At 44.3% G+C, this 23,230-nt stretch overlaps 1 non-coding gene across 1 annotated transcript; it reads left to right on the top strand.

Annotated features, from left to right (window-relative positions):
- The first annotated feature begins 19,257 nt into the window (after positions 1-19,257).
- On the top strand, positions 19,258-19,330 carry trnar-ccu (transfer RNA arginine (anticodon CCU)). Its single transcript has one exon. It is a non-coding gene; the product is annotated as a tRNA-Arg (tRNA).
- The last annotated feature ends 3,900 nt before the right edge of the window (positions 19,331-23,230 follow it).

The raw sequence follows: 23,230 nt of genomic DNA, 5'->3' as shown, positions 1-23,230 counted from the left end.
ACAGTAAGGGTTGAGACTTAAGCTGCACAACAGCAGACATTCACCCTCACCTCTGTCGGGGGATGAGGAGGGGTCCTTGATACAGATCAGCTGCGTGTCAGTGATACAAACTGCAGTAGCCTTTCTCCGTGTCTTATGGCTCACGTTGAGGTGGTCCACCATTTTAAATAAATGATGGTTCCTGCCATAAAGGAGCGAGGATCTTTATTTTCAGCACTCATTTCTTTAATCTCCATTCATTCTATATTAAACAACTCGTCACAATATTCCTAGAATCCCCCTCGACCCTCTGCTGAGGTCTGTGTGCTGACCTCATTACCTGTGCTGGAGGTCGTCTACAGGGACGGTGGCGGACCTTCAACATCTGTTCCTGCTCTTAAGCTCACAGCTTTGTCTCGCACCTTTTACCTTTCATGCTTCTCCTTTTATCAACACTCAAAAGTACAGAACCGCATTTCACACATCTGACTTCTGCGTCCACGGCCGTATTACAATTCCCTCTTCATAGTTGCCTGCCTACCCCTCTATCCCAAGGTGACCCCACCTCCCAATCCCCACTATCGGTCAGGCCCGAGCCCCTATTAATCCTTCCTCATTTGTCCTGCCTCTTCCCTCTACTTTGGGTGGAATTTATGACAGTACCTTAAATGCTAATGGAGTCTAATCTGTGGAGAGCTGGGCTCTTTTCTAAAGACTCCTATCACTCCTTGTGCCACACGCTCACAATGAGTCCACACACGGGGGCAGAGCCAGACTGGTATTAAGCGAAAGTTCCCTCACTGAATCGATGGTGCGTGTTCATTCAAATGTATTTTCATCCAGGAAATCATGTTCTCTTTGTGGAACAGTGAAAATAATATTTGGCTAGACTCTGGTTAAGAGTCTCTGCAGTGAAGTGGGAAGATTCATTCCTGACCCGCCACGGGGGTGACCGAGTGTCCGTCCAGCTGTCTGTCTGCACGTCAGGTAGTGACAATTAGCGAGCCAATGTTTAGCTTCAAGGATAAAACCTGTGGAAAATAAGTGCCTCATCTTTAAAAGTGTGTGTTTATAAGAAGGGGATAAAACTGGACAATTTTCTGCCTCACTAGTTTATTCAGAGCAGGGGTAAAATAATGCACATTTTAAATGGATGTAATTACTAGTTATCATTGGCGGTTACTCTCAGTCACTTTGTGAAGGAATAGAGTGGAGGGATCAGTGATTTCTCTCCAGCTCTATTCTAAACACAGGCGCTCTTGTGAGGGGAACAATTGTGATTGCACACAGATCCTGTCTGGACCAGAAGGAGAGGCACCGAAGATACAGTTTAAAACAGCAGGAAAGGACAAAAAGAATGGTTTTACCTGGTGAAAATGCACATACATGACTGTGCATAATCACACAATGCATTGTGGGCTACAAGCTGTGATCTCCCTATAATTATGCATTAATTAGAGGAGAATTAGTCCCCTCTACATATCTATATAATAACCTAATCTGTTTTAATCCAAATGACTTGATAATGAAGTGCTGTATGCTGGCAAAGCCCCCACTTTTGTCAGGTGATATGTCAGGTAATGGAAACACAGACACACACACACACACACAAGCAAGCGCACTCGCATGTGAGCCCAATTATGCTAATTCTACACTAATTCTATGGTAATTCTAAACAGCTCTGAGGTAAATATGAATATGTGATGTCTTTTTTTTTTTTTTACCAAATTAAACACAGAAACAAAAAAATCAAAACTGTCATTCGGCACTTACTGAAAAATACAGTTGAAAATTTCACAACACAAGCTTGTTCTATATGAAATATCTGTTTAGAATGTCATAAAAAAACACAGCAATTATTTACACATTTAGGAGGGATTCATTTTACAGACAAATCAGCCTCATCAACCCCGTATAATTACATCCACAGTATCAAAGGAAAAGCATCCTATTGGAATTCATTGAGTGGTGTGCATGTGTGGGATTGTGTACGTGCAGGTGTAAATGTACGTGTGTGTGTGTGTCTGAGAGTGAAGGTCCACACGCAAGTTAATTCTGTGCTGGTCACTGGAGTAAGCTACGCTAGAGAGGGCAAAGCTGTGATTGCGGTGAGCGCCGCGCTGCCACCGACAGACTTAATACCAGCCCCACTGGGCCCAGATCAGCTATTAAGATAAACGGGGCCAACTCGGCCTAATTCCTGGGCAGAATGACGCGCAGACCTGGCTCGCATTTGCATTCATAGAAATTTCATTAAAAGACTAATTTTGGCAAAGATTTAGGTTCTCTTGTCATCTCTGAAGGCAGAACATTGACATTTGCATGAATGCATTATGGATGAGGACCACAGGGACACGAAGCAGTCTAGGTAAAGATGCCATGTATTTTTTTATTGGTGGGGCTGATCCGCTATCATGTGCAGACCACATCTCCTACAGAGTTTATCGTCTGGGCTCCGTTTGTGGCTATGACCTATTTGAAAATGCTACGTGTGTAACAATCATTCATAAGTTCTTTTGACTGATTTTGAAATGAGGGAGATTGCAGCAGCTCACACAAACACCCACAACAACCATATCTGGGGTTTAGCCAAGCTTCAATAATCGGACTGTGATAAAGTCGGCCATCCGCTGGTTCAAACGCAGCCTGACAGTGAGCTATTGTTTCTTGGAACTGTGGCTACCCATAAGGCACTTCTATTCTCATAATCACCTCACATAATGGATGATGTGGGTCAGCATAGAGGTGGGGAATTTTTCATGTTCACTTTTCGCCAGCTGACCTATTCTTTTATAGGAGCTCTTCGTTGAACATCAGTGGAGCTCACACTGCATTTCTTCCTGCTTTAACCTTGGTCTGACTTGTTTACCTGAAAATGTCATATGGAGGTCATAGAGAGAAAGAACACCTGGAAAGGTTGTTTTATTTATGTTTTACATGGTTTTCTTGCTTTAAGGCTGGATTACTCAATCCAATCCCAACATTTTATGGTGGGCTGGAGTTATTCCTGCAAGAACTGCTAGCTCCTCACGCTAAAAATTACATTTCACCGCAAGTGAGATGGCAAGATGTTATTTCTCTCTGCTGTGACATGTCGAATCTGGTGTTCCACATCTTACACATTTACCAGTGATGAATTCTCTAACGTCTACAGTTTAAAACAAATGTATCTGAAAAGTAGCTAGCTTCATTTTAAAGGAACTTAAAGGTCCGTCTGAGTGGTTGCTCCTGCTGTGTTGCAAGCTTGCTAATTAATCGTATTTGTGTCTTAAAGTAATAAAACCCACAGGATCATGCGGGTGACAGAAAATGCTTGTTATTTTTTTCATATATGTTTTCAAATTAAACCATGCATTTATATCAGCGCATCATCGGCGAAACACAATAAACCATATGGCATTTTTATTTGTTTTGTAATGCAGGTTTACTGCAACAGATAAAACAAAATGTATAGGAGTTTTATGACAAAAGGAATTACGCAAGACTTTTCACTGCCCCCCTCCCGATCAATGGGGACAGTAAATATGACATTCATTCATCATCATATGCACAAGCTGCCTGTTAGCAACTGCCATTACAGTATAGATCTCTTTTGAGTCAAGCTTTTTTATCGAAACACTCCTGTTCTGCCAGGAGTGTATTTGTGTATTTTCTAGAGGCTTCAGCCCACACACAGTGTGGGGGCTAACACATCACCTCGATGCACTGTGGGGCTTCTGCCCCTAAATCTACACTGTAATGCTGTCAGAGGCTTCAGTGAGTGTGTTTGCGGTGCTGCACGGCCGGGGCATCATGAAGTAGCCTCTCTTACCCCCCCAGCTCCATCTCAACCGCCTTAAACTTTAATAGTGGACAGTTAAATATTAATAACTGATATCAGTGAGGGCCGCTTTACTATTGTTGGCAGCAGTACAACATGAGCCAGCCCAAACGCCATAACAACCGCTCTGGTCCTACTTCACACATTTACTCACAGACACACACGGGCAATAAAGAGTCATGTTGACACACATTTCTACTTACGCTAAGAACACACAAAGAGCTTTTTTTTAATTGGAGTATTGTATCATATTATATTATAGTAAAAAAAACTAGGTTTAATCTGTGGTTATACTTGAATTACTATTAAACATGGTCTGTATACGGTCAACGATCTGCTTTGTGTTGTCATGCTTTTTGGACAGTCTGTCAGGTCCCATCTTCACCTCTGGAGCTCACGTACATGCTTATCACCACAGATGTCTCTGTGCATTTTTACCCAAACATACAAGGGGGTGGTGTCTCAGATTTGAATAGAACCCAACTACCTCTGCAAGAAAAACCTTTTCCGCCTAAAGGCAACACTAAAACAGGCCAGACCTCAATCACAATTACCTTAATTAAGAGGGAAACTAAAGCTCAGCATTCATCCAGGCAGTGGACGACGTTGCAGAGTCAAAACAGGTTTAAATCAAAGTTGGAGCGATACGGTCAAAGTTGCTACTGGACTCCATCAGCAAAAGACAAAGCAGCACAGACAAACAGGAGTCTTGTCTTGGTGAGTTCCTGAGCCTTAAACGTAGCCAAAAGACATCATTCAAAAGTGACACTGGCAAACTTCTCACAAGTTAATGTAAATAAAAAGGGAAGCTGTTCCCTACGTGCATTTGGCTATTTACGTTTCAACAAAGGAGGAGAAAAAAAAGCACTCGTACAGCTGCCTCAGAAGTCCAGATGTCAGCAGTTTTGGGCCATTCCCTCTGTTCTTGTTTCCTCTTTTTTCTGCCTCTCCTCATGCTCTCACCTTATGTTGCGCTTTGCATTTCCCAGATGCTTCAGACGGGTTAAGGAGTGAAGTGAGAATATACACGGTAATCCTTTATTTGCTTGATGAACATATTTGTTTACTCCAGGGTCCTCACACTTAGAGGTAATTACATCCCCCTATCTCAACCTCTAATTACAGGTTTTGTTGTACAATCAAGGTCTTTAAAGTCAAGTCAGCTAGAACACCTTTATTTAAGTGTCTGTTCACTCCCATCGTTGAAAACAATATTTTTAAAATTGGTATCTTGAACTTAACTTATTTGGTCATTTTAAGGTCAATTTTAAGGTCAATCTCGCTGTGAGAGAGTCGGGCGGAACAGTTCCACAGTGACGCGCTGCTGAGATGAAGCTCAGACTTGTGTCTCATACACGGGTTCTCATCCAGAGGTCATTGTGGAGGAGAGCTCAGTGGGCCGGCACCAGCCCCAACTGCGTTGCCGAGACGAGAGCGGGAACGCTGCTAATCTGAGAATTGGGGGGATTAGGCTGCACTGTTATTGTCTGTTTGATGAGGGATTAAATTTGGTTAATCCAGACCTTCATATGGGATTCCTCATTTAAGATAGCAGCATAGTTCCATCACACAGCTTAACCAAGCCTCTCTCTCTCGCTCTCTCTCTCTGTCTCGACCAATATTTATTTTGCGCTCTCCCCCATGTGACTTCCTCCATCTGCATCACACCCATCATTTATCTTTGATTACCTCTGATAATGGGTGAAAATACTTTGAGCGAAAACACAAAGTACACCTGGGAAATTGAGAATTCCTTGGAGATGCGGCGTGCTGCAGCTGCAGGAAACAGACAGAAGACCTGCACATTCTGGATTTCAAAAGAAAAAATGTGGAAAATGTTGATGAAATGCGAATTTTGAATACATATATGCGCAAACTCATTAATGACCTATACCGATGCTGCATCCAACAGGTTATTTATTCACTATTATTTTTGGTTTATTTAAACAAGGTTGGGGGGGGGGGGGGGGGCTGACACAAGTCACATCAAGCCAGCTGATATCTGAAGATAGCTGAAAATGATATCTTCTCAATTACCTCTGTTTCAGCTCAATGATCTCCTTTTCCTGACCTAAACATAATAAAGACAACGCTTTTATCAGTTTATTGAAAATATCAGCACACACACACACACACACACACATTCACCTTCAATTCAGGTCTGGAACCAGTAATGAAATATTGACATTGTTTTTCCTGCTCATAAATTGGATTGATGCACGTGGCTGAATTATTTCTGCGCCTAAAATATTCATTGCTGGAATGTGATTTTCTATACATTCCTGTAGGTGCAGCTGCTGAGAACACATAAAGGACAATATTCTAAGTGCTGTTTTGCTGTATCATCATGTCCTGATGTATTCGCTTTTATTGTGCTTTTCAGTCAATACTGAAAGAAAGTGCTCTTTTTAGATGGCGCGCCACTTGCCAGGACAAAGACAGCACATAAAAGAATATGATCTAATTGATTTGTTGTGAAAATATATTCTGGGGTTTTATGCACGCGAGAGGACACGGCCTAGGAAACAGATGTAGGTATATTTCTTAATCTCCCAAAATATGCTTACTCCTGACAGGCAAATAAAGCCGCATATGTACATTTAAACAGTTAATAAAACCAAGCCTGTTTAACAATCAGAGTGCGTGGGAGGACAGGAGAGCAGGATGCGCTGAAGTCGGTATATCATCCGTTTATATCTGCACAGCAGCTTGTAAAACCCGGAGCATTGTCTCTGCCACGTGCGCAACATTTCCCTCTCGCTGACATCTCGCCTTCCTTCTCTCAGCTCCGGCACCATTTAGAACAGTTGGCATCATTAATGGGAGGGATTGCCTCTAAATTGGCAACAATGAAAAGACAAATTATGACTGGCAGAGTGCTGGCAGGAGAGAGCGAGAGGGTGGGCGGGGGTGGGAGGCAGAAGAGAGGAATTAGAGTATTTGAATAATTTAGCCCCCTGTGGCTGCAGTGACAGCAGCGTTATTCTGCAGGAAGGTCCCGCTGCTAGAGAAATGAGCGCTGGTAATGAAACATAAACGCCCTCGCCTCTGTAAGTGTGTGTTGCTCTCCGTTATCGGCTGATCGACGAGGCTGGTAACAGGAAGCCGCTGTGACGCGACTGGTTTCCGTCAGAAACAGAGAGGCGGCCTAGCGCGTCAGCCGAGACAGAGCTGCTTTTCACTTTCCCTCTGTACGCCCAACTCCTCCAAACCATCATTAACCCACACATCTGTAGACACGGCCTTAAAACTTTGGTGTAACTTTTACTGGTAACGCTCCCGACAGCGGTGCGATCCGTCCAGTCAGGCAGCCTCTGTCTTCTGAGCGCGTGTGAATTTGGGCCCAGTGACAGCTCCGTCCCTCACCTGTCCCCCACAGCGCTATCCAGGGACCCCCCTCCCAGACTTTCTCTGTTGGGAAGAGGGGAGAAACCCCAGACACGTCCCCACAATCCACTTCTGCCTTTGAACACTTCCTCCACTTCAATGGCAACTTGTCGAGGAGGGGGGGCTTCCCACTGAAAGAATTCTCCTTCTCTCTGGCTCTCCTTCTCCCCTCTCCTCCGCTGGCACTTGTAATTATCTTATGCCTGGGAGACAGGTTTTAAGCAGGGGTGTCAGGACAGGTGCTTCCTGACAGCCGGGGATGATTAGGAGGAATTCTTGAGTTCTGTCACTGGTCTCGGTAGTGCTCCCCACGGCGGCTGGGACACCTTGTTGTCACAGTAACAATAGCGGCTCTTAATTTGTTGACGGGGGGAGATTCATCAATGCTGAAGCATCTCTGGAACCCTAAACAACGGCCCTCTGGGGGGTGGAAAGGCTCACCCAGGGTTGGAGACGCAAAACTTCTGCAGCTTCACTCAGTTTTGCTCATCACAGATTATATAAAATGCTGCATCCACCTTTTTATTTCCACTCCTCTGCCTGTTATTGCACATTCACTGCTGTATATAAACTGTAAAAATCTGTCGCCACACACACATCAGAAAGCTTCAACTTTAGTCTTGGGCTGATTGGTTGAATATCCTCTACATTTCTCCATTTGTAACAGCAGTATGTGAAACCTCTCCTGGGTTATAGGAGGGTCTTCAGGGACAACAAGAGGCCAGAGACTTACACACACTTACACACAGGCTTACAGGCCTCATAAATGTTGGATTGGATTCCCTCTGAGAACCAACTCGCTGAGTCTAATGATTGAAGTAGAGAGCTGCTGGAATACCAAACCAAAGGTGGCGAGGCAGAGAGGAGAGCCAGGTCCTCACATGGCCTCACCCTACCTCCGATAATGTTCTTTACTAACCTTAGCCTTAACCCTGGCCTCCATTTCTACATTATCTTTAACCATAGGAACCCATAGCCAAGGGAATGTTATGGGACTTATCCGTAGACCAAACGGAGCACATACAGTATGTACATTTCTAATGACTTCAAAAACTAAAGACACTTTTATTTAAGCATTATCGTTTACTTGTTATATTGGGCCTTTTTGGCAAATATGTTTCTTAAAAATAAGCACAGATAACTTTTTACTGTTGAGTAATACAAATTTCCCTTTTATTTGTTACTTCTACAAAGGAGATGTGACAGCCAGCACCTGCCCTTCCGTCCATCCGTCCATCAGGATTTTAATTAACTTTCCATTAAAATGTTGTTAATGGTCCAGGAGCCAAATTATTCAATTTGGGTGATTTTCTCAGAGAGGCCCCTTGACCTGTGATCTTCTAAAGATCAACGCTACTGGCGTTGATCATAAAGCAACTTATTATGTGTTCCTAATGCCGAGGGCTTTTTTGTTTAGTTTAGCTTAAGAAATGTGGCCAGACCAGGTTTAATGTAACTAATGGAGTTAATGGAACATTTCAATATGTTGAAAGTTACCTTGATGTCAGAGCAAGCTGATGCCACCAAGTCACTTCCTGTCACATGATTGCCCCACAAGAATCTATAGATAATGTAATGTGTAATATATGACCTAATGACTTAATGAGTTAAAGTCAAATATAAATGTAAAATGGGTCAAATTTAGGACATTTCAAGTGTTTTTGACACTGGTGCCAGCAAGCGTTCTGACCCCACATGGCGAGTGAACTTCCCAACGTCCCCACATTGGTATCAAAGGGAAATCACACATACAAGAGAGACTAATCGATTCAGAAGACACAATGACATCATAGTTTGTGCAAACTCACTCACTGGACCAATAAATTACCATCCAATTCAATCTCAACCTTTAAATTTGACTTTGTTCAGGGAGGCCCGTCCAATTATGTCCATGTATTAGCCAGAGACATTTTAAGTGGAAATATTCCTCAGTTGCCTGTATGACAAACTCAGCAGGCAGAAGACCACACACACACACACACACACACACACACACACACACACACACACACACACACACACACACACACACACACACCATGAGTAGATGCTCAGGGTGGTGAGAAGCCTAAATGAGGGTAGATAATGAGTGAGTTTGGGCTCCCCCACCGGCACCATCATGGCTGCTCCCTCACCTCCCATCACATCCTGGTTCGCTGTGCTCAACATGCAGAAGAAGATCATCACATCTCTGCTATTGATTTCCCATCAAGAATAAATCTGGAAATGAATAGTCGAAAACATCAACACGGTGAATGTTTCATGGAGACACCTTAAAGGCATCGTCAGGGTGAGTGAGAGGAGCTGGGTGCGGTTCTGGTACCATTCTGAGGTTGACGGAGCGCCCTTTGAGAAGTAAAGAGAGAAAAAAAAACAAGTTAAAAGGCAAAGTTAAGTAAAATGCTGATATCGGCAGAAGAGGCTTCGTTGTGAGCATTGTTCACATGCTTTCTTGCAAATACAGAAAAGAGGAATACTAGAGGGGGATAGGAGCTAATTAAAACTAAGATCAAAGTCTCCCTCTAAGTGTTTTTCCTCGACACATCCGGGAAAACTCAAAACACTGCTTTTATTTTTCTGCTACCTCAGATTTTTCATTTTTTGGGGGAAAAAAGACAAATACGGCAAACTTTCATTGAGTACACAGTTTTACCTAATGATCTCGTTGTGTTTGCTAACCTGACCTGATAACAAACAAAGAACGCTGTGGTTTATTATTACGTTATTTTTAGAATAATCGGTTGTCAGTTATGACCTTCCTGCAAATACGCGGAACAGTTTTACAAGCAAGATCGTCCTGATTTAATTTCTCTCTGTAAATATTGTCTTAATCCAGCATGGACTAATTAAGAATGGAATCTTCGCCTCAATTAACATTTCAATTAATTTCCAGCATGATGAGTTTGTGAGTGTGTGTCTGGGGGGCCGGAATGCTGATAGATCCCCTGCGAGGATCACACCCCCCATCTACACTGTCACTGTGAACGAGCCCACAGACACACCCTGCATGGGGGTGTGGGAGCTGTCAAGTGCCGTTATGGCAGATGGTGCAGCCGTACCCCCCCAAACCCACATGCACAGCAGGTTCTGATGGAGTCTGAGGACTGTCTTCATGGTTCCTCTGAGGTCTGCTGTCACATGATGGGTTCTACCTGCTCAGTACCTCCTGGTTCCTGCCAGAGATCTGAAATCAGCTTGTTTTCATGGCAGCATCAGGTTAGAACATGAGATCCACCATCCATCATCCATCCATCCATCCATCCATCCATCCATGCAACCAACCAACCATCCATCCATCCATCCATGCAACCATCCATCCATCAGCTGTCCATCCATCAATCCATCGTCCATCGAGCCATCCATCCATCCATCATGTATCTGTCCATCCATCAATGCATCCACCCATCATCCGTCCATCAGCTATCCATCCATCCATCCATCCATCCATCCATCCAGCCATCCATCCATCCATCAGCTGTCCATCCATCCATGCAACATCCAGCCATGCAACCAACCAACCATCTATCCATCCATCCATGCAACCATCCATCCATGCAACCAACCAACCATCTATCCATCCATCCATGCAACCATCCATCCATCAATCCATCGTCCATCGATCCATCCATCCATCATGTATCTGTCCATCCATCAATGCATCCATCCATCCATCCATCCGTCCATCAGCTATCATCCATCCATCAATCCATCCATACATCCACCCATCCATCCATCCATCCATCCATCCATCCATCCATCCATCCATCCATCCATCAGCTGTCCATCCATCCATCCATCCATCCATCCATCAGCTGTCCATCCATCCATCCATCCATCCACACATCCATCCACCCATGCATCTATGCATCCATGCATCTATGCATGCATCCATCCATCCATCTATGCATTCATCCATCCATCTTTGCATCCATCCATCCATCCATTAATACATCTCAAACATTTACTCTTATCCTGAAATCCTCAGAATTTTCTAGAAGAATATTAAATAAACAAGAAAATAAAAGCCTGTAATTCCTGGTCCACATTTAACCTCAGTGATTGCAACAATGAGGTCGAATGGCCGAGCTGAAACGATCATCTCAAAATTCCAGTATTCTCCACAGACATGTCTAGTTTTCCAACTGGAGTTCCATTTTAAATGACCTCCCACTCAAAGTGAACAATATTACAATCCTGAAATAAACTCATCTGAGATATACAGGAATTTTTGGGGCTGTATAATTGTTTTAAAATGTCCATAATATATATATAATCATAATCGCAATAACAACATTTATTTTTTACAGTGGTAGTGAGGAATAACAAGATATTTGCTGTGATTATTACGACAGAGGATTTCATACCAAATGACACTAGTTTTGTCTTAAATTTAATTCGCTGTGGTGAGTGACCAGCATGCATAAACCAGTAAATTTTTCATTTTTACAATCACCGAAAATAGCAAGACAATTTTTAGAAGAAACTGAAACTGTTAAACAACTTAATATTTGCATCCTTTCAGCCCGTCTCCATCCTGTTATCAGCTGGTTCAGCTGTTCCTGCTGGAACTCAAAGCTTTTGGCTGTCGAGGCCGAGCTGTGACGTCGGCGTGAGTTTGGAGAGGCCGCATTCCTCTTCCTCTTTGTTTCCGTACAGAGCAACATTACTACTGGCAGAGGTGTAAGTGATTGAGCTGTGCTGTAATGTGACATTGAGTTACACCCCAACAGGTCACATCAACCCTTCCCACCTCATCAGCATCACCAGGCCGTAAAAATGGCCTGCTCGCCCCAATCAATGTCCGCAATATACATACATTTGCATACTTAACTGATGGATCTCCACTGTGATCAGACCTGACTAGCACATGAACATTAGACTGTTTATTGGCCATTTATCTTTGTCAGACTGCAAGCTCAGATAATATAGATGGATAATATTTTGTGGCATGTCATAGATAAGACTAACTTCTCAGTCCATTACTAAGACTCAAGCGAGCTATTTAGCGTTCTGGGTTTGAATTTAAGAGAACCTGAGATTTAACTCAACGAGCAAAAGTAGAGGTGATTCAGTCACTTCTGGTTTATGAGTCTTATAGTATATCACAAGTACTCCCCGCGTTGCACCAGATGCAGGGCAACACCGACTATATGGGGCAATCTGCAGCTCAGATTCTAGTTATTTATGGTGTTATTGTGGGATAATATTTCCTGTCAGTGGCTTAGAAAGTGTTATTTTTTTATTCATCAGTTATTGTTTTGGTCCATATACTCTTAAATATCTTTCTGCAAAGTCCTGCAACCTCGTCTTCCAGTACATCCAGGAATTTGTCAGTGTTTCTGGATAAATACTGGCCCCCCAAACAGCTCTGTGACAGTCCATTTATTCATCAGTGCCTAAATCTGACAGAACAGCGCAGAAATGAAGCAGGAAAACAGCAGCACTGTCCGACCAAAGTGTTTATCACACAAACGCTTTCCTCTTTTTTCCCAACGTTGCACTTTCCTTTTCAGTGCTGATGGTGTTTAACAGCCCCCCCACCCCCCACCCCATCCCCCACAGTGACGGGGTGGAAATTTGGCTGCGTTCAGTCAATGTCCGCAGATTATCAGTGATGGGAGGAGACGAGGAGTTCCGAGTCGCCAGGTAGGTTCATTCATTCGGGATTATACTAAAAATACTGGATCACGTTAAGGCACGGTTACCGTGGAGGAGGGACGGAGGAGGTGTCCGTCAACGCTTGATGTGGATCCAGATAAAAACCGTTGAAATCAAAGTTTCGGGGATTTTTATGTCCACCTGTAATCAAGATTAGGCTGAAAGGACGGACATTTTGGATGCCATTCAAGAACTTCAACTTTAAGTCTCTTTTTAAATGTCTGCAATGCAGCTATTTCATTCAAATCTAATCTTTTGGTAAATAAAATCTGAAATTAATCCTTTATATTTTTACAGTGCTTTACTAAACACTGTTAAACAGTAATCTGGCCTGTACTATTCACATAGTGCTGTACTCTACATGCATTCTCTCCTCTCTCTCTCTCTCTCTCTCTCTCTCTCTCTCTCCTCTCTCTCTCTCTCTCTCTCTCACACACACACACACACACACACACACACACACACACACACACACACACCTCACACACACACACAGTTGACTGTTAAACTAGAGCTGTTTATTCCAGTGTGGGGAATCCTCAGTGGACTTTGGTTGACCAAACGTTCAGGCCAGAACCAGCAGCACATTCTCCTGTCATTCAACCAGTTTAGTGTCAATGAGCAGCCATCAACGGCTACTTTAACGCAGAAGCACACACACACTCACATACACGCGCACCAACACACGCACACAAATCTGTTCTGACACATCTGGAAACATGGCTGCCCTCTCCAGTCCTGCCTGTCCATCCATCTGACCTCAGGTCCCATCAACCTCAACTGAATCCTCAACCCTGCTTGTCTTCGTCGTGCTGCCAAGTTGATGCTACTTTTCTCTTCATGCCACAGACGGACTGACTGACACACAGACAAAAATGAGTCCTCGAAGGACAACTGAAGCCAATGATTAGGTGCAATGATCATTTTGATTACCCCCCCACTCTAATTTAAAATTCAATTTCTGGAGGACAAAAAAAGGGGGCCCACTTGTGCATGAAAATGAACATAAGAGCCCACACACATACACCTGCCTTTACTTTCTGATTGGCTCGGTGTCCCGTTTATGCTTCTTTAAATAGGTTTTTTATTTGAAATTAAAGCAGAAGAACAGAGAAGCCTCTCTTGAATAATTAATGCAAAGTTAAACAAGGACCCCAGAATCATATGTGCAACATCATCCCTATAGATCCTGTTTTTTAAAGCGTTATCTTTAGCTGCACAATAAATGAGCCTGTGCTTCTACTACAAGCACGAGACCCTGGGCTGACCCGTCATAATTTATGAGAACAATGGGGGGAAAAAATCCACCTGAGACAACCAGTGACCTCACACACAGTCTCCGATCCATGCAACCACGCCACTCAAGTGAGAAGAACAATTAGGGCCTAAATGGCCCCAGTACGGAATAGCCTGATGGTAGCCATCACATTATCTGTGTCAAATCACCAGATATTAGCTCAATGGGAGCAGTTACTGCCATCAAACTGCGCTTTTTTCCTCCTCAAATGTTTCAGTGTGCCGTTGATCTATGGTGAATGATGTGAACTCATATGAGGTAACAGGATGTAGCAGCCAAGAAATGGACCTGGTCAGTGTTTATTGATTGGCAGTAAATGCAGGTCAAGGTTAGTTTATGCTCAAATAACTCCTCCTTTTTTTTAAAGATAAGACAACAGAGTGTGCCTGTGGGTTCAAAGGTCTTTCTCAGTCTGAGATTTGCACCTTTTCTTTTGGCATTTCACATTGATTTACTTTTTTCAACCTGGTTTTAATAGAGATAATAAAGCTTCTACTTTGTTTCATCATTTAAATCCCCTCAAAAGTTCTTTTAAAATAGTTTTTTTTTAAAACTGTAGTGTTTGAGGTCAGGTCTTCTGCTTCTGGGTTACAATAAAGTTCGTAAGTTTTGATATTAAACACACTCTGGGTTAAAAATAAGCCCTCTGTAGTTAATCTAAAGAAGAACACACAGAGAACTTATGTTCCTTTTTCTCCCTGGCTGCATTCCCATGGTGGTTTGCACGAACTCCTGAGGCGATGCTTTATCCCCGAGCTAACATGCTGGAAAGCCTCTGAATACCCCGATGATCAAAGTCGCCCATTTGTTTGAACACACTGAGACAGAGTCATTAGAAATGCATATTGCACGACAGCTATTGCATATTAACACAGTCGGGCAGCCAATTAATCATTAGCTCATCAATATCTCATTTGCATGAAATTATTCTCTTTAAAGAGCCTGTGTCTGAGGTGACGGGGTGAGCTCATCGATAATGCTAATGTCCCCGTGGACCTGCGGGAGGAAGGGAAGGGTAAGAAGAAGAGGGAGGAGTGGGGGGAGGGGGGCTTGTTCAAGTATTCCACTCTCCCTCTACCATATGCAGACAATTAGTATGTACAGTAAGTATGAGTAGAGTTTAAAATAAAACAATACTTTCTGCAAGTACAAGACGGGAGAGTGAGATGATGGTATACGTATACACTGCACACACATACACACCCGCGTGCACACACACACCTTATACTCAGACATGCATACTTATGCTATTGGCAAGGCCAACCTGAGCAGAGTGTCTCAAGGTCGCCTGAGGCTCAAGGCTCTTATAGATTGGAGCTCTGGTGTGTTTGTGCCTCGGCCACACCTCCGTGTGTGTCAGTGTGTGTTGCGGGGCCCCATAGATGGAAATGGCAGCACCGGGAGTGATTCTGTCACCCTTCCCTAAAGAGAAAGGTGAGCTCTGCCATGCTTGTTATCCATCAAGACATTGATTTCTGGGATGGAATATAGGGGGGAAAAGGGAGAGAGGTGGAAATGCAACAAGAAGAGACGTTGGAAAGACTCGTTAAACAGTTTGTACAGGCAGGCGTTGGTCCAATGAATATCTAAAAGCCTGATTTAGGAACTGATTTAGTTGATAAAAGTTTGTTTGGTTCATGCAGCTACGGGTCCGACGTAGGAAGAGGGCGAAGACTCAGAGAAACCAATTAGAACAAAAGGAGGATGCAGCAGCAGAGAAGGGCTGGATCTTATTGGCTGAGAAACGAACAAGTTTCACAATTGAAGCTTAATTTGTAGGGCCGTCATTTCTCTAATCAGGCTTATTATTAGGCTCCCTATTATTACTTGTAACTCGTCTTCTTTGCAGGTTGATACGAGCTGATTACCAAACATGAAAAGTGTTTCCCGAGTTCAAACCTTTCCATTGATCAATGACCCCGTCCTCATGCTGCTCCTTCCCAGCCTTTCTCCTCTCATTGTAAATCCGGGTGGCTCCCCCAGCCTTTACCTCCATCTCCTCCTCTGTCCCCTCTTGACTCGCCCATGTCACAAGCCTTAAATGCATGCAACACCGGGCAGTAATGTGTGTGTGAGCGCCTCCGTGTCGGAGTGTTTGTGTTGGAGGATACACTTGAGGCCTAATTACAGCCGTTATAGCTGCAAAGGGAGTGGCATAATGGCACATAATGAAAAATGACAAATTTCCTAACCAATAAAAGCAAAATTGATTAATGAAAAGCACTTTGAGATAGAAGAGGTAAAGCGATGTTGGATATAAAAGATGATGTATTAATCCTCTACCATTACAGATGGTTCAACCCTCCTGACAACTGTTATTCTGTCGAGACACTGTTAGCATGCATAATTATGCTAATTAAGACCTAATTAAGTGCTAATTCTTTAGAGAGTCTCTTTCTTTGGTGGTAATTTAACAAGACTCAGCATTTAACACTTCTTAAAGAATTTCAGACCCCCCTGCGAATCATTTGTAGTGCTCATTCTGTTTGTTATACGCTGTAGATACACACGGGCCTGCACACTGGTCAAACAATGATGTAAAAAAAAGGCCACGGTTGAGACAGAAAAGCGCCCGCAGGAAGAGCAGGGAAGATAGAATTTAGCGCGCCAGAATGGACATAAAGATAATGGAATTAATTATGAATGTGGGTGTTAAAGAATAAAAGATACTCCGTAGGAATTTTACACAACTTGTGATTGAAAAGTAGCACAGTTAAACTTTATTTTAATGGGGTATGGCAGGAGGTCACTGTTAGCTGAGAGGTGTCATTCCGTTAATGATCGGGATGTGCAGCGTTTGCATGGACGGGACATGTCGCCGTCTGCGTTGAGTGACGGGCAGATCAGAAGTCATTACAGCGTGTTGCATCAGAGGCGGGTGAAGGTTGTGTGACAGTGATCCTCCATGGGTTCATCAACGACCCCCGCGTGTACCCGCGCGCGGCGCCACGCTCCATCATTAAAACAAAACTTTTACAAAGTTGACATGACATCTGTCACCCCGGCCATCGTCACAGGTCCGGACTCTTGACTTCTTCCTGTCGTAGACCATGCAGCCATCAGCCCGTGGACGGCTCTCTGATTGGCTGTGGGGGCGAGCGCGGCTTCATAATTGTGTCTATCGGACGCTAACAGCTAACAAGAGGAAGAGCAACAGGAAAGTAAAAGTCCTTGTGTGGAACTTCAGCCTCTTTTTTTTTCAAGTGAAAATTTACAGTTTAATGAACCCAGAGAGAATATTTGCAGAACTTTGTGGTCAGATTCTTTAAATCTCAGTGTAACTTTGTAATTAAAGTCAAACGTTACACTGACCTGAGGTGGTTTATCGTTTCAGAGGACGAAATAGAGGCGATATAAGGTAGAAATCTTCTTCTTCATTAAATCACCAACAGGTTTATACCCCAGGAACAGGCTGATAGAATTAAGTGTGGCTCTATGTAATGATTGGGTCTCTGCCAAAGCTTAATTAGATATCCATTCATCTGGATCTACCAGGATTTGTCAGCAGGGGGCTGTGACTCAGGAACTGCCAGAAAAGCTCTTGTTACACTTTATTTTGTTCATTTCAATCCAGGAACAAATCCACCATGTGGACAAACCAACAGGAACTCATTATATCTAAACATTCATATACAAATGCACACATAAAACTAGAAACACGAGAGCATACCAAATTAAATATTAATCCATGAATCATTCATTTAAAACTTCATTTAAAGTATTAATTTTTTTTAAAGCAGGCGATGAGTATTTCCTCCTGTCCCACATCAGAGACAAGAAAATAGAGAGCCTAACCTTTTAAATGCCCAGTGTCCACTGTGTGTGTGTGTGTGTGTGTGTGTGTGTGTGTGTGTGTGTGTGTGTGTGTGTTCTTTTAATGCAGGACATCGGGGACCGAATATGCAGTTTACAAAGTAGGGACATTTTTGGGAAGTGTCCTCACAAGTCCTCCCAACTTTACTTATACTTCCATGAACACTTTTAGATTACGTCTACGAAAGGCCAAAAATAGAAATGCTAATGTGTGTGTGTGTGTGTGTGTGTGTACACTTCTGTCCCAGAGGCTGTGTTACTGTGTTGGATCAGCACCTTTCTACTTCCTCTTTCACCAGATATCAAGGATGACCAGAGAAAATATTCTGATTCTTTTATTCCGTGTGTTCAGGAGTGTTTCCAACCTTGTTCAGCCGCGCTGCTCCTCCATCACCTGATGTTTCCAGCGCTGCTCTCACTCGGCAGGGAGTCAGAATAAAACAGAGAGAGAGGGAGAGAGAGAGCAAAAGAGAGGGAGAGAGAGAGCAAAAGAGAGGGAGAGAGGAGGCGTTTTCAGCTCTCTGTATTAGCGATGTGTTTCTTAACAGTGTCATTTGGCTAATTGGAAGCTTCAATAATTCTAAAGAGATTAAAGTCCAACAAAGTGTCACACTGGGGTCAGAGGTAACACAGGCCAATGATCTATTTGTCAAATAGGCTACAGCAAGCACTCCCCTAATTTCTTCTGATTGAAATTGATCATTTGGTAAATGCACCTGACAGATGGCTGATAAGATTTATTCCCTATTCTGTTAGCGAAGGTTGAGATAATATTATGTAAAGGATCTGCAGATAATTCTGGATTAGCCAAGGAGCCATGAAAAGAAGCCTATTAAAAGCTGTTTTTATGATCTGACATTCCACCTAAAGCTACCAGGGTTTTAGTTAATCCCAGTCTTCACTTGTGTTTGGTCTGTGACGTCACCGCCAGCTAATCAGGGATTGGGTTTGTTAGCAAATCACTGCCCATCAGCAGTTGCTTTAAAACATTTCAAAATGTAAAGGTCTTCAGTCATGCACGTGACGTGAAGTTTCGAGTTTCCAGTTCCAGCATCCTCTCCCTGGGACAGAGGAGATAAACCTGTAGATGTGCTGGTTTTAGAGTTTATTTGGGGGTATTTGGCTCCAGCACAAGTCTGGACCTCAGTTTATTCTCAATGCTGTATTTGAACAAGCCAAAACAGACTTCCTGATGAGCTCTAATCTCTGTTCAATCCTCTCAGATGTAGTCCTGAAAATCTCAATGCAGACAGGCTCCAAGCAGCAGTCTGGACCTAATTTTCCTGTGTGTCCATGCACAGGTGCCCCAGTGGCCTAATGGATAAGGCACTGGCCTCCTAAGCCAGGGATTGTGGGTTCGAGTCCCATCTGGGGTGTGAATTGCTCTTTTGGTCGTCAATCCTAATAACCACCCAAAGAGTGCAGGACAGGAACTAGCATCACTGCTGAGGAGCCTATGAACATCAAACCAAATCACCCCAACTGGTCAGGGCATCTTACTGGCCTCAACACCTCTTTCATGACTGTTTATTTTCTTCTTCAGCTATATGATAAAACTTTGAAAATGTCTCCAACCAGCACAGACACGGTTGAGGCGCCTCCGATTTTCTTTGAGCTGGAGACAGTTTTGAACTCAATCATCTCGTAGCAACGAACAAGCGGAGCAGTTAAAGTCTGCGGGACAAGGGGGGAGTTAAAGTCTGATTCGCTTTGACAGACGAGGGGGGAAAGAGGGACGACATTTTGAACCCGGGAAATTTACTGACGGACCTGTCGTTTCAGATGGTTTGTGCGCGGCTCTAAAGGGCACATGTGAGCTGCTGACGCGCGCTTCCCTCCTGACATTCCAACACGAGGAGCGTCCCGAGCGTTCCAAAGTCATTCCAAGTTTACCAAAGCAGGTTGTTTCCCCCCTAAAAAGTCACAGTCTGTGTTACTCATCGCGACTCCAGCTCAGCATTTCTGAGAGTTTTCTGTCGGCCTTGCAAAATAAACAACCCTCTTTGCCCCCTCCCCTCCTCTTTTCCCCCCATTCTGTTTCCCTCTGTCTCTCTTTTCTCCTGTCAGAGTCGCTCATTCACAGGTTGATGGGGGGGGGAGTTGGAGGTATTTGAGACAAGTGTTTGAGGGACGCGGCGTGATATCAGCGAGGGGGACGTCTCTCTCGGAGCCTGTCTCTGGTCATATCCACAACCTGGAGACAGAGGCTGATGCAGGGGGAGGGATGACGCGGCCCTTCGCCCACAGGCAAAGATGTGGAGAGGTTACGCCAGTTCCAGAGCACATGGGGGGGGGGGGGCAGAGGGGTCAGCGTGTGAGCGAGCCTCTCTGCTCACGTCCCATCATTTAAAGCGTGGGGGTTTTGTCCTCGCCCCACCCCCGTGCCATCCCGCCACTTCTCCTCCTTCCCAATCGCCCCGCGCACGCTGAGACCCGTCGGGCAGATCCGCGCTGACAGGACGTAGCTGCACACTTGCACTCTGGCCGACTGCTCTTTTTGACTTTGTGCGTCCGTGCACTGGACGGGCAGTGTGGGGTGGGCTGTGTGTGTACATGGGGGGGGGGGGCAGTAAGTCTCCTTTCCAAGCATCTGAAGGGCCTGATTTTTGTGGCAGTGCTGTCAGATCTCTGTTCCTTCCACGCCAGATCAGTGCCAGCAACCAGCAAGTGGCAGCGCCTGACGAGAGCCACCCGCCTCTCTGACGGGCGCCCGCCATGGCGGGGAATATGTTCTCTCTGCTAGCAAGCTGGTAGCGGCTGAGTGACACACACGCAGAGTGGCACTATATAGAGGGAAAACGGTGCCTTCACTGCCCAGGAAAGTTTTTTTTTTACCTTGATTGTGAGAGCAAACCAAAGCTGGCGTGCATGCTAGTATGTTGTCATGTCAACACAAATACCTCAGTCAGAGATTTTTTTTTTTTTCCTGTTGGAGTTATTTTATAATAATCGACTCTGATATATGGATCTGGATTGATTCATTGTTTTCAGTTTGTTCTTGCTCTGAGTTGTGCTGGAATGTGTCGACGCTCAATTATAAAATGAGTTAATCAGAGTTTGGAGCAATCACAGCTATGATTTAAACATCAGCTTATTTTATCATGTCAATCGCAGCTAATATGTCGCTCTTTAAATCACCCAGTTTCCAAATGATTTGCCAAATACGCGTTTGATTCATGGCGAGTAATAACTCCTCATTTTTTTTGCACGTGTGCAGCGTTTTGTGGTGAGGAGTCCCACGATGTGCATATCTCCCAAAAGGTAAAGCAGTAAAGCCCGACGTTGCTGTTTATTCCAACAAACCAAGTCGCGGAGCACCAAAATCTGCCCGCTTAAATCTTTACCTTCTTCATTCACTTAAACTCAGCAAACACGGCGGCCCCCACAGGCGAGTAATGAATAACCATTAGCAAAAGGTCCACAAATTATTGATGTAAAATAAGCAATGATTCTTTTTTTGTTCCACAATTTATTGCCATTAACAAGTAACTTGCAATCCAATAAATGTCAGCATGGCTTTCAGTTAATTAAAGGCAAAGATATTATACAGTAATGCAGGGTGGCGTTTATATCTCGATTTCCACAGACTGCAATTTACTGCCCAGCCTTTATTTGAAGGGACCCACAAATAATGGCTATTAAGCCGTCAGGGGATGGACAGGGGATCACATTAATGAAATTAGATTAGCTGGAATGGTGATCTGCACAGCCTGCTCTCTGGAGACGCACACGGACACGCACACACGTGTGGACGGCCCGCACAAAAGTGTCACGCCTCAGGATTTACCGGCGATGTTAACTTTCTCTTTGCCATGTTTTCGTTTCCGTGGTTTTATCCCATCTGCCCGAGCGCCGGCCGGGGGCCCGGGGCCTGTCAGCCCATCAGGGAAAGTTTCCCTGTTTGTCCCAAACAGTGCAGGCAGCCAGTCCATCATGCCTATCATCATCAACACACACACACACACACACACACACACGGAGCTCTCCCCCACTAACAGGGAGGTGTCACTCGAGGAGGCAGCCGTGCTCGCTGCTGTGACTGCTTTCCTCAAATCAGAGGCCCTCGTCCCTGTCAAAAGCAACCTGGCCCTGAGGCTACCACTGTCACACGGTGTGCACCCCCACCTCCCCCCTCAGCAAACTCCCCCCACCACCACCTCGTCCAAAGACACACATGCAGACATGTAACAGTACACGCGTTCGCCAACTTGGGGGAGGATGGGCAGGGGATGGGAAATGATGTGGCTGTGTTCTATCCGGAGACGTGATTTCCCAGGTGGTGGAGACGGGAAGAAGAAAAAGAAGAAGAAAGAGGGGGAGGGGGAAGAGGTGGGGAGGGAGTAATGCCGGGGGTGAGGCATGTGTGTTTTAGTTAGAACGGCAGGCCTGATTTCCATCCTGACAGAGAGGGCCAATTATTGGCCGTGACAGTTTAGGGAAATTGGGTGTGAGTGTGATATGGCAGAGAGGAGCGTGGAGGAAAGAGGCAGTGACAATTGTTCGACAGATGATGTCGTGAGTCTGAAATTCAACTTCCGATCTCTTTCTGTTCTGTACAAATTCAAAGAAAATGGCGGACTTTTAGGAAGTATTTCCTATAAAACAAAACAGCACAAGTGCAACTTCTCTTGGCCTTGTTCTCATCCTTCCATTGTGTGTGTGTGTGTGTGTGTGTGTGTGTGTGTGATTAGATGACATGGCCTGAATTTTTGCTGGCAGCCACACGTAAGAGGTCCTGCAATCGGACAAGGTGCCAATACCTCAGTCATGTGACAGTGACTTCCTGTCTGTATATCTGACAGTACCTGAGGGTTTGTCAATAGGAGATCATGCTCACACCCTTCCCATCTCCTCAGACACAACCTCAGACAGCCCCCACCACCACGACCACCACCCACCCACCCACCCACGAAACTGTAATTGCCCGGTTAATGGTTCCTCAGTTTAGAAAGTCAGTTTGTTTTCGTGCTTCGGAATTTTCTGCTTTAATTTTTGCCTTCTATTCGAACAGGGTAGCACTGCCCTCGTGTGTTTGATCGATGCCATTGCAATAAGACATAAATCAAGGCTTCAGTGTCGTATGTGCATGGAAATAGTATAAGTTTGAATCAAAAAGTACTTTTGAGGAAACAAGTAAGGTTATTTAAGGTTTCCAAAACAATCTCCATCTCTGTCTTTCTCACACAGGCACGAACACACATCTAAACACTCTCTTAATGAGGACTTTCATGGGCATAATGCATTGCACTGCTCCTTGCCCTAACTTTAGCCATCCC

Source organism: Takifugu flavidus, chromosome 13, assembly GCF_003711565.1.
Source record: "Takifugu flavidus isolate HTHZ2018 chromosome 13, ASM371156v2, whole genome shotgun sequence".
Taxonomy (NCBI): domain Eukaryota; kingdom Metazoa; phylum Chordata; class Actinopteri; order Tetraodontiformes; family Tetraodontidae; genus Takifugu; species Takifugu flavidus.
Note: the sequence above shows the minus strand (reverse complement) of the source record. Positions and strands in the feature narration are given on the sequence as shown.